The 11,264-nt window shown below is 37.7% G+C and overlaps 1 pseudogene; it reads right to left on the bottom strand.

The window, feature by feature from the left end:
• Positions 1 to 249: 249 nt before the first annotated feature.
• LOC109374644 (RNA-binding protein FUS pseudogene) overlaps positions 250 to 11,264 on the bottom strand; it is a 19,476-nt pseudogene continuing 8,461 nt past the window's right edge.

Raw genomic sequence — 11,264 nt, 5'->3', positions numbered from 1 at the left:
TCTACTTCAAATGGTCAGTGGAAATTAAAATAAGATTACATGTGTTAACTTGTAGTGTCAAGTCTTACATAGAGGACATGGTATTTTTTTCCCACTTCTTTTCTATTGCCATAATATTTCTCCCATGNTTTGGTCCAAGTATCCTGGACCAAACACTTTATTCCAGTTCCTGCCTTGAAGGATGATCCGAAAGAGGAAAACTCCCCACATTCCTAATCAATCTTCTGAAGAGGGGGAAGAGGAAGAAAATGTAACTAAAACGATTGTTTTTAATGGGATCCAGAGATGGTTACAATTACATAGTCCACACAAAAAACCCCCGTGGGTGATCAGGAGTTGGAAGGTTACAAAACAATGGGGGTAACACTGGGTCTAGAAGAAAAGCTGTTCCAGAACCGCCAGAGGTGGCTAATAGGGCCTCTCCCTGCGGTCCTGTCTGTGGTCACCCCTGGAGTCCATCTTGCCAGGGCCAAAGCCACCTCTGTCCCCACCTCCCCGGCCCCCTCGGAAGCCCCCGCAGTCCCTGCCTCGGCCTCGGTAGCCTCCCCGATCATAGCCGCCTCTGCTACCACGACGATCATCTCCATAGCTGCCCCCCATGTGAGAGCCTCCTGGACCCCCTCCGGGGCCGTCTGGTTTAGGGGCCTTACATTGGTTGCATTCATTCCTCCAAGAGAAGTTCATGTTCTCACGTGTAGGGTTGGGGCACTTCCAGTCGCCGGCTCGCTGCTGTCCCCCGCCACCGCCGCCACCACCGGGGAACCACCCTGGCCACCGCCACCGCCACCACCTCCGCCGTAGCCTCCACGGCCCACGGGTCCTCCACGCCCTCGGCCTCCACGCCCGTTGCCGCCACCCCAGTTGAAATCTGCTCGCTGAGTAGCAAATGAAACCTTAACAGGATTCCCAGAGAATTCTTTACCATCAAACCAATCAACAGCCGCTTTAGCCAAAGGCGGGTCAACAAAGGACACCGTTGCTGCTCCCTCCAGCTTGCGCGTCTCCCTGTCTGTGTACAGATTAGTCACGGGCCGTCCCGTCTTCTTGTTCGTCTTAATAAGGCCGATCTGCCTGAAGCAGTCGGCCACCGACTCGATGGTGACATTCTCGCCCAGGCCTTGCACAAAAATGGTGGGGTTGTCGGAATTGTCCCGCTCAGGGTCATGGCGTGATCCTTGGTCCCGAGGGCCACCACATGTATTGAAGCCACCACGGTCACTTCCACCCATGCCACCTCGGCCTCCACGGCCACCTCCACGGCCTCTGGGTTCATAGCCACCACGGCTGCGGGTGTAACCGCCGCCACCGCCCCCTCGGTCCTGCCGGCCTCCCCCGTAGCCACNGAATCAATTCATACTTGTAAGTGCAAATTTCCATATCTGTCAAATTAGACATTCATGTAGTTTGATGTTAAGTGGTCATCTCAGCTGAAAGAAACTGGTTTTCCCAGAATGAGATATTCATGTTTTACAGGCATAGACCATATTTTAACACAAACCAAATGAATTCAAATACACTCTACACATTATCATTGCCAACTATATTTTGATTTAGAACGTTAATTTTCCAAGATTTATAAGTATGTAAAAAAAAAGTTTGTAAATTTGACTGTAGTATCAAATCTATTAATCACATTTACTATGAGCATCAATTGATAATACAAACAAAATTCAATTTACACAGTTATTTTTGGTTAATATTCTGAAATCAATAAATTTCTGTATATGAATATGGATCTATATTTATTTACATCTCTGTAGCTTTAAATAGTGGTTTTGCTTGAAATAGAAGTGTTTCATATGAAAGCTTCCTCAAACTTTAGATTAACAATGAACTTTAATTATCATTTAGGGGATGGTAATCCACAAATGAAAGACAGAAAAAGTAAGGCTTCAAGGAGGAAACAAGTGTTGTGTAAAATGGTTCAGCAGCTCATAGTCCAATGGTCAAGGTCTTCTCAGATGCTGAATCACTCATTTTGAATGCTTTCATTAGAATGGTGATTTCCATTTTGCCTAATTAGACATCTATAGTGTATTTTATTATACTAGTCCTTTTCATTAGATCTACACTCTCATTTGCCAAAACAAGTGGTTCAGTTAACTTCTGTTGTATAAAAAATGACTCTTTTCAGAACCAGTTCAACCTCCATATCCCTTTTCCATAACTATTAATTTCTATCAACTGCATAACAAATCAAGACAAGCTTAGGGGCTTAAAACAACTCTGACTTATTACCTCACATTTTCCCTAGGTCAGAAGTCCAGCATGGCCAAACTTGGGTTCCCTGCTCAGAAGCTCACATTCAAAATGGCGGCTGTCTAAATCAGAGACTCTAGGGGGTAAAAAATCACTTCCAAACCCATTCAGGTTGTCGGCAGAATTCAGTTCTACGTGTAGGAAGGAGGTCCTCTTTTCCTGAGGCTAAGCAACACTCATCTCCTAGAGGCTGTGTGTGTTCTCTCAGGCCCCTTCACATCACAACAAATAACTGGTTTCCTCATGTGAAATCATCCTCACATTGTGAAACCGCCTCCCTCTCCTGAAATTAGTCCAAGAGAACTCCGTGCTTTAAAAAGACTTCTCCTATAATTAGGTAGGCCTACCCTGATAGTTTCCCTACTTTAAGTCAACTGAGTAGTATCCTTAATTACACCTGCAAAACCCCTCTTGCCACAAATGTAAAGAATGCATTTGCAGAGTAACAGGGGAAAGAGGCATGTTCACAGCATCTAGGATTACGCTGGAGAATCTTGGGCAATGACGGTATTCTGGCCACCACTGTAACAAAAGACCAAGGGAATCCTGTTTTGTTGAATGTAATCCATCCAGTGCTACACAACTCTGGTGACTGCTTTGAGAACGGTTGTCCAATGTGATAGATTCCTGGGAAACTTTAGTTTCTAGAACTACTATATGATACATTTATTCAAGGGCCAAACAATAGTTTCTTGGTTTCAAAGGAACTATAGACTTTATCTAATTCTATCTCTTTACCAATCCACAATCTACAAATTCCCTTTGAAACATTACAATAATAATCACAAATAGCTCTTAATGATTTACNAGTATGGTGTGATTTTAAAGGTGTCATGTTTTTCAAGTTTCTACCAAGGTACCAAACAATCAATTTGAATGTGTACTGTTGGCAGTTGGACAGTTTGAATGAATCCATCATCCAGAAACATCCAGAGCTTGTTAATTGTAAAGGAGTTGTGTTCCATCGCTACAACATGAGACCGCACACAAGTCTGATCACCCGTATAAAATGATTGGAGCTTGGATGGGATGTGTTGCCACACCCACCATACTCGCCTGACCTTGCACTATCAGACTTCCACTTGTTTCGCTGTCTTCAAAACTCCTTGCGTGGTATAATGTTCAATTCAGATGAGGCTGTAAATCAGCACCTTGTTTAATTTTTTGCAAATAAAGACAGGCCCTTCTACATACGAGGAATTATGAAGCTCACTGAAAGATGGTGAAAGGTTACCGAACAAAATGGGCATATACCATTGATTAATCTTTGTTCTTTATAGAAATAAATGACCTTTGAAAAACACAGACAAAATACGTCATGACTCTTCCGGCAACCCAATGTAATTGTCTCAGAGGGCTGTTTTCTAGGACACTTCACGTTTGACCCCGCCCTCTTTCTCCCCTCATCTGAAACTTACTCTTCTCAGGTTTTTATGAACAAATTATTTAAGGAGTAAAGACACAGAACTTACAGGCAGGACTAAGACGTTACCATATACAGGGAGTGGGATAAGAATTAAAAGGAAGTCTCTAGGAATCTTGATCAGGTCTCCAAACTCCTAGTGCTTCACTCAGCCCATCACAAATGTGTCTGTATTATAAAGTTTGTAGTTTGCTGGCTTTGCATAGAGGTTTACAATGTTGAACTCCTATGCCAACAAGCTTTCCTAACCTCTCCCCTGACAATCATTGGCCTTCACCTGTGTTCTGTATCCCAGTTAACTATTTATCATTTGCCTAGTTCTTCCAGGTTGAAAGTTTCAGCAATTTTAGACTTTTGTTTCTCCATTTTTCAAAACAACTGGAAAATCCTATAACATGGATGACTGAAAGATTGATTCAGCACTTGATTTGTCAATGCCTAACAGGTGTTAGATGCCCTGGTACTCATTGAATACAATTATAAAACTAAAAGTTTATTTCTTCCAAGATCTTACCCAATGACTTTCCACTCAAATCCAAACTGCTCAGCCTAAGTTTTAGGTCATCAGCCTTCTCTCTGGCTCCCATCTACTCTATCTTCAATACAATAANTATCACTATTCTGCAAATATTATTAAGGACCCATCAGTTGTAAAGCACAAAGCATATGGGGGAAAACGAGACTAGGCAACAAAACAGGCAAAACATTGACACAGGAAAAAAGAAATGAAGAACAAGAAGATACTTTGCTAAATTTTAAGCAGCTAGAACTCTCATAAATTGTAAATTGAAACAATCATTTTGGAAGACAAACTGGGCATTCACTTATCAACAGCTTTAAACAAAATGTTAGCATTTTGAAATGGTAAGTCCATTTCTAGGAATTTACCTCAAATAATCAAATGTGTATTCAAAGGTTTGGTAATAAAGATATGTGGCATAGAATTGTTCATAAAATAATCAAATAATAGAGAAAAGGTATTATGTTTAATAATAAGGGATTGATTCAACAAAGAGTAGGCTATGCATTCAATAGAATGCAATGCAGGTATTAAAGCAATGCTATAAAAGTAATATTTAGCAACATGAAGAGAGGTCCATTTTATATTATTGTAAAAACCAAATAATGAAATCACATATAAAGCATAATCCCATTTTGGATATTTACCAATGGAGTACGATCACTAATAAAGGGTATTTGGTAATAAAGATTATACACTAATGTGTTAACAATGGATATTTTCAGTTGTAGATTCTTCTCTTGGCTTATCTATACTTTCTCTTTTGTTTGCTTTTTTTTCTAGAAATAAAATATTTAGATATTATGTCATACCATACATCTTCTTAGCCTCACGTGCTAATGCAAATGACTCACACTGGTGGAAATACAAATTCAATTGTCCTGGACTTAATTAGAAGTGATTTCACTATTCTCTCAAGATCTCTCTTCACAATTGTCCCCTCTTTTCACAAGAGATTTGGGTGGGGGTTTTCAAATATAGCCAGAGCTACTCTTTGTAGCTCAATGTCCCTCTACACTGCTGTCTGCTTTGCTCACCACCCCTTGACTCTAGTATCCACTTTTGCTGTGAGATGGATATACTGCTACTCAAGCTGCTGGTGACCTTCTCTCAAAAAAAACAAAGATCTGATGTTTTTCTTCCTTCAGCTCTTTCTAATTAGCTCTTTTAGAGGGGTTTCCCACTGTGTGAATTTGTGATTATGTGTGTGTGTGTGTGTGTGTGTGTGTGTGTGTGTGTGTGATTTCAGTAACCTCACCTAGCCAGAGAATATAAATTCCAGAAAGGAGCTGGTGGGATTGTAGTTTAGGGATTGTAACGCACAATCTCATACTCTAGCTCATGGATATTGAATGCCCAGAGTTTGCTGCCAATTCTTTCAAATTCTACCTGAATTCATTAACAGTCATCTTTCAGAGCACCAATATTTTGCAAATCACATCCTTTTTAGATCCTGAACATAACTGAACCCCAATTTTAGACCAAGTTCTTATATTTTCCCACAGATTTCCAGAACCACAATAAGTCAGCGGCATGGCTGAGCACCTGTTTTAGATCTCACATGTCAGTGACAGCCTTGAAGCTGATTGGCTACCAGCAAATAAAGGACTTCTGGGACAGCCTAATTCTACATGATGCTAAACAACTCTATCTACGAACCAGGTAAATTATTGATACTGAATGAGAAANTATATGTGGCATGAAAGGAAGAATGTAGAATATCAGAAGCAAGTCTCATACAATATTAAAATTAAGTCTTAAAGGCAAATCTATCTTAACTGAGTATCATCTAGTGCTTGGCACTGTACTGAGCATGACAAACACAAAATAGGAAAAACAAACAAGTAAATATGATCTTGATTTGAATTCCAATTCTCCTAAAACACTAGCTAATAACCTCAGGCACACTGCTTAAGATTCTTCATCTGTAAAACTGAGATAGTAATATCCCTTCCAACGCCTATTACTTAGACCAAAATCATGTAATCTACAAATAAAACAATTAAAAGAGTGAGTGACACATAGCTAATGCTGAATAAATTGCGGCTGGTATCAAAATTCCAGTAAGTTACATGTTTGAAACAAAGCATCGTGTTTTAAAATGGCAAAGGTATCTAACTATCTAGTTTATGTCAATATTTGATTCGCAAAGTTATCAAACAAAGGAAAAAGCTAGAAATCACTTCATTGGTCTCGACTTCATTGCTCTTGCTCAACCCTAGACAGATAAAATATTAGAAGCAGAACATGAACTCTTCCTTGGACCTTTGTAAGTCTTTACTTTCACTCAGACTCTACATACGAAACAGCCATGTGCTTGAATAAGTCATGAGTTTAGAAAAATTCACAAGAAAGCACAGATCTTTATTTAACGAATCCCTTCCCTTTGCAATAGGTACTGACCATAACAACTACATCCCAAAGATATGCATCTCATATCTATACTGGCAAAGAGGCCAATGAAATGCAAAGGTTATTTTGCAACTTCTTGCTTCAATGCACCAGGCTCTTTAGAAGCTAGAAACTAAACAGCAAAAAGCAGTTTCCTACTGTCTAACAAGAATCATTTCTTCAGCTCCTTTTGCTTTGTTCAATATCAAAGTCATTGGGGGTTGAGACCATAAAATGCTCCATGACCCAAACTTCTGTTAAATCACTCTTTCTATCCTTTCACCATAAAAAAAAATTGCATGTAAGTTTATTTTTCAAACAGCCCATGCTCTTAATAGTTTGAGCTACACAAGTGTACTTTGTCCCTGAAGTGGTACCCATTTACGAGCTTTTACCAGAGTATTCTCAGCTCTCTTCCTTACAGAAACTCTGAGGACAATATATATAACTCAGAATTTAACAGACAGCATCAGAGGATGTCCAACAATACAGGGCATTTCCTATTTATTGAGTAATAGTCCCAGAAAGGTAACCTGCTGATCTCCAATCTCAGTGAAGTTCAAACAAATGGCTTTTTAACTGAGGAAAAAGCCTGAAATTTAGGCTACAAAAAAAATTCTGATGGAAGACTAAATATATAAGAGAATGGCTCCAGAATCTTATGAAATATCCCCTAAATATTTGTTAAATAGAAAGATGTTTAGAAGGGAAAGATCATTTAAATATAACTAATACCTTCATAGCTTACATTGTCCTATTTAATTCTCATAATAATCCTATGAAGTAGTTTTTGCTTATTGTTTTTTTCAGGAAGGAAAAACTGAAGACATAAGATCTGACTGGCTTTTCCAACCCTATACAGATAAAATATTGGAGGCAAAACAGGGATTCTGATTTGAGCCAATTTTTGTTTTTACCAAGATTCTGCATAAACAAATAGGACTATCCTTGATTAAAGCATGAGATTAGATGAATTAGAAAGCCAAATCCTATATATTCAGTTGTCTTTTTTTGGTGGCATTTTTGCAAAACTTGAGAAAATGACTCACAAGAAAATACATGGAGCATAAGACCTACTCCAAATTTCCAAGACCTTAGTCACACATAAAAAGAGCAGAACTGAAATCCAGATTTGGGTTCTAATTTCAATTATACACTGATCTTGGTCAGGGGACTTTACTTTTAAACCTTTTGATTGAACTAATGGATTTGTAAAAGAGGCAGTTAACTTAGATAAGGAGGTAGTGGGCTACAATGTTTATGTCTTCAGAGCCTTCATCCAAACAAACGCGGAGATTCAGGATCAAATCTTATTCTGCTGCTCATTAGTAATGAAGCCCAGGGAAAGTTACTTCCAGCCTATAAATCTCACTTTCCTCCTTCAGAAAATAAAGATGACAGTAAAGATATAGTTGACTGCATTGTTGTGGGGATTAAATGAGAACATTTACATAAGTTTTTAAGGAGAGTACTACCTTGTACAGGTCCAGTGAGCACACAATAAATGCCAGTTAATATCACTGGACGGAATCTATGCTTATTTCATTTTTCAGATTTCTGTGAGTTTAAGTGTGGTGTGCTCACTCATGATGGCCGAGGATTCCAGAAAAGAAAAAAAACAGCACGTCAGTAACTCTGAAGGTGCGATTGTGCCAACCTCGCTATTAGTCACTCGGTTTTCACTTGGATGTCTTAGAAGGTGTGCTTTCAGAGAGAAGAAATAAATGGCAAGGTAGACAGAAAAAAGAATTTGTAAAAGAGGTGAAAGCAGCAGCTTTACCTGGATGTGAAGAAGCTGTGTCGTCCTGCAGAAACGGAGGGCAGGCTAGGTGTGAAAGTGACAGTAAGACATTAGGGGAAGGTGCTACCAAAGAATTAGCACAAATGCCAGACACAAAGACTGACAGCTCTCTTTGGTGAACTTCGAATGACATAGCTCTTTGGAAGAACACAAAAAATAAGTAACATAAAACAAAATATGCAGTAAATGCTTTTGAATGTAAACAACAGCTCAAAAATGAGAGACAGGCTATCACGGCTACCTAGGGATCAGAAACTCATTTGAGTTAAGAAGGATAAAATGACAGCTTTTGTAATGTCCATTCTCTGGTTGAGGTTCTGCACTCTCCCAGGACACGGGTTTTTTCCTTCATAACCCTTCCCCCAATTGTAGTTCTTTAATGATTACTATTTTTTCCCCCAGAATAATGTAAATTCCATGAGGTTAAGTACATGCCTCCTTTCAGTCCTATTAGCCTGAATTAATGACATTTTCATTTATTAAGCACGTTCCTTAAAAGCATCCTATGTTAAATAGAGCATCAGTTCTCAGTTATCTACCTTATAAAGACGCACCACAAACAAAATTGACAAAAAGCCCATAAAATATAGCTTTTGCATTAGACCTTTTTTTTTTTATTTTATCTAAGGTAAATGTCAGAAAGTCCCCTCTTTTCCTTTGGAAATCAAATCTTTAATTCAGAGGCAACCACTCTGATTTCTACAGACATAGATTAGTTTTGCCTGATACTGGGCTTCATATAACGGCATCATACAATATGTACTTCAAGTCCTCAGATCACATTTTGAGAACTGCTGGGGTAGACACATGATTATCTTCATAAGACATTGCCAAAAGATTACCAAAGTTGGTGTATATTTTTATTTTCATTTGCAATTTATAAGTGTTACAATTTTTCCACATTCTTGACAGATTTGATATTGCCAGTGCTTTTTTATTTTACCTCTTCTAGTGAGTGTGGATTGTGTTTTTAATTAGTATTTTTCTAATGACTAAGGATGCAGAGCATATTTTCATGAGCTTAATGACTATTTGTCTAGCTTCTTTTATAAAATATTTATTCAAGTTTTTTGCCTATTTATTTTTAAAATTGGATTTATTTTTTTATTATTGACTTGTACAGGGTTTTAAAAATATATTCTAGATATGATCTGCTATAGAAATACGTATTGAAAATCTTTTCTTACAATCTATGATGTGCCTATTTATTTTTAATGCTACATTTTGATAAGTAGAACATTTTAATATTGATGAAGTCCAATTATCAGTATTTGCTCTTATAAAATTGTGTTTTTATGACCTGAATACAAAGCTTTGTCTTTCTTAAGGTTATAAAGATCATCTCTTATGTTGTCTTCTAGAAGCTTTGTCGTTTTATTTATTTATTTTTTTTCCCCCTGGACCAAGTATTGTTCCAAGTATTATTTGGTCCAAGTATCCTGGACCAAACACTTTATTCCAGTTCCTGCCTTGAAGGATGATCCGAAAGAGGAAAACTCCCCACATTCCTAATCAATCTNATTGCCTTACTCTAGAGATAAATTAGAATACCACTGCACCACTACAAATGTCATCAAGAGTATTCTTAAAATTTGCCCAGAGATAAATTCCAGAGATGAAACTCTAAGCATCTCTTCCATTTTGTTAAGTAAAGCAGGAATAAAGTGGAGAAATTGAGTTTTCTTATTTCTTACTTACAAAGGAAGTAGATTGTGTGTGTCTGTGTTTATTGGGGGCGGAGGAAGCGGGGGTGGGGCATATTGTGATCAAAGAACTGACAGCAACGTAACTGTGACAGGAAAGAAGAAAAAATGAATTTCAGTTTGAACCACGACAATTACAGTGCTATTTCCATAGGGACAATTTATGAAACGATATTTGATTCCAACAAAGTAAGAGTTTCACTTATGAAAGTCTATGAATTCAGGACAAAGAAAACTGAAGGTAAACTTAGGTTTGCTTAATGAAACAATGTAGACGTCTTAGTCTGTTCCTGAAGGGGAAATCATATTTGAAAAGACAAACTATTACTAAGAATTGCAAATTAAAATACACCATTTTAATATGAAAAGGCCAAGCTAAACAAATTAGGATGCTTCTATTAAAAGAAAAATATTTTCTTCAAATCCTTTATAATTGATAATTCTAGGCATTACTTCTACTTCTTAAATACATGGTCAGATAAATTTTTGAGCAGAATCTTTCAAAGATCTCGATTTTTTTCTCCCTTAATCATGTCATATACTCAATCTTACATTGCTTTATTCTAGAATGCACTAGAACATCAGTGAAATTATTAAATAATAAATAATAAAGCTTTAACAATGGCATGGGCAGTCTGCTTTACATGTTTGCATATCCTAAGAATGATTATTCAGTTAAATTTCATCGGGCTCAAGTTTCTATAATAGACATACATGACCAGCAATAACAGATATGCTAATTAAAAGTCATGAGTTAAAGTTTTAACAGGCCCCCATCTCTCTAAATGTCTGTATACTGGCTGACTGTTTTTCATAGCTTTACCTCGTCTATTAGTGGCATCCATGCAAGTAAACTAAAAGGCCTTTTATTTGACAATGCTTTTACAGACAAATTAAAACAACCCCTCATAGCACAAGAAATAAAAGGCTGCTGTTTATATGTTGTATTGTGCAGCCTAATTTGTTTTTACAAATCAACATTAATCTGCTTCTCTTTGGTTGGCATTATGCAGTTGGTTACAAATGCTAATTAGACATTTTGATTTCACTTGTCAAACTATGACAATAAGCAAGAAGAAAAATATTTCTGGAAAAAAAATTCATCATAATTAATTGGGCACCCCCTACTTGTACATGCCAACTATTGGGTTGTCGGAAAAGTCATGA

This window comes from Hipposideros armiger, unplaced genomic scaffold (assembly GCF_001890085.2).
Source record: "Hipposideros armiger isolate ML-2016 unplaced genomic scaffold, ASM189008v1 scaffold_851, whole genome shotgun sequence".
Classification (NCBI taxonomy): Eukaryota; Metazoa; Chordata; class Mammalia; order Chiroptera; family Hipposideridae; genus Hipposideros; species Hipposideros armiger.
This window is presented reverse-complemented; position numbering and strand designations above follow the sequence as displayed.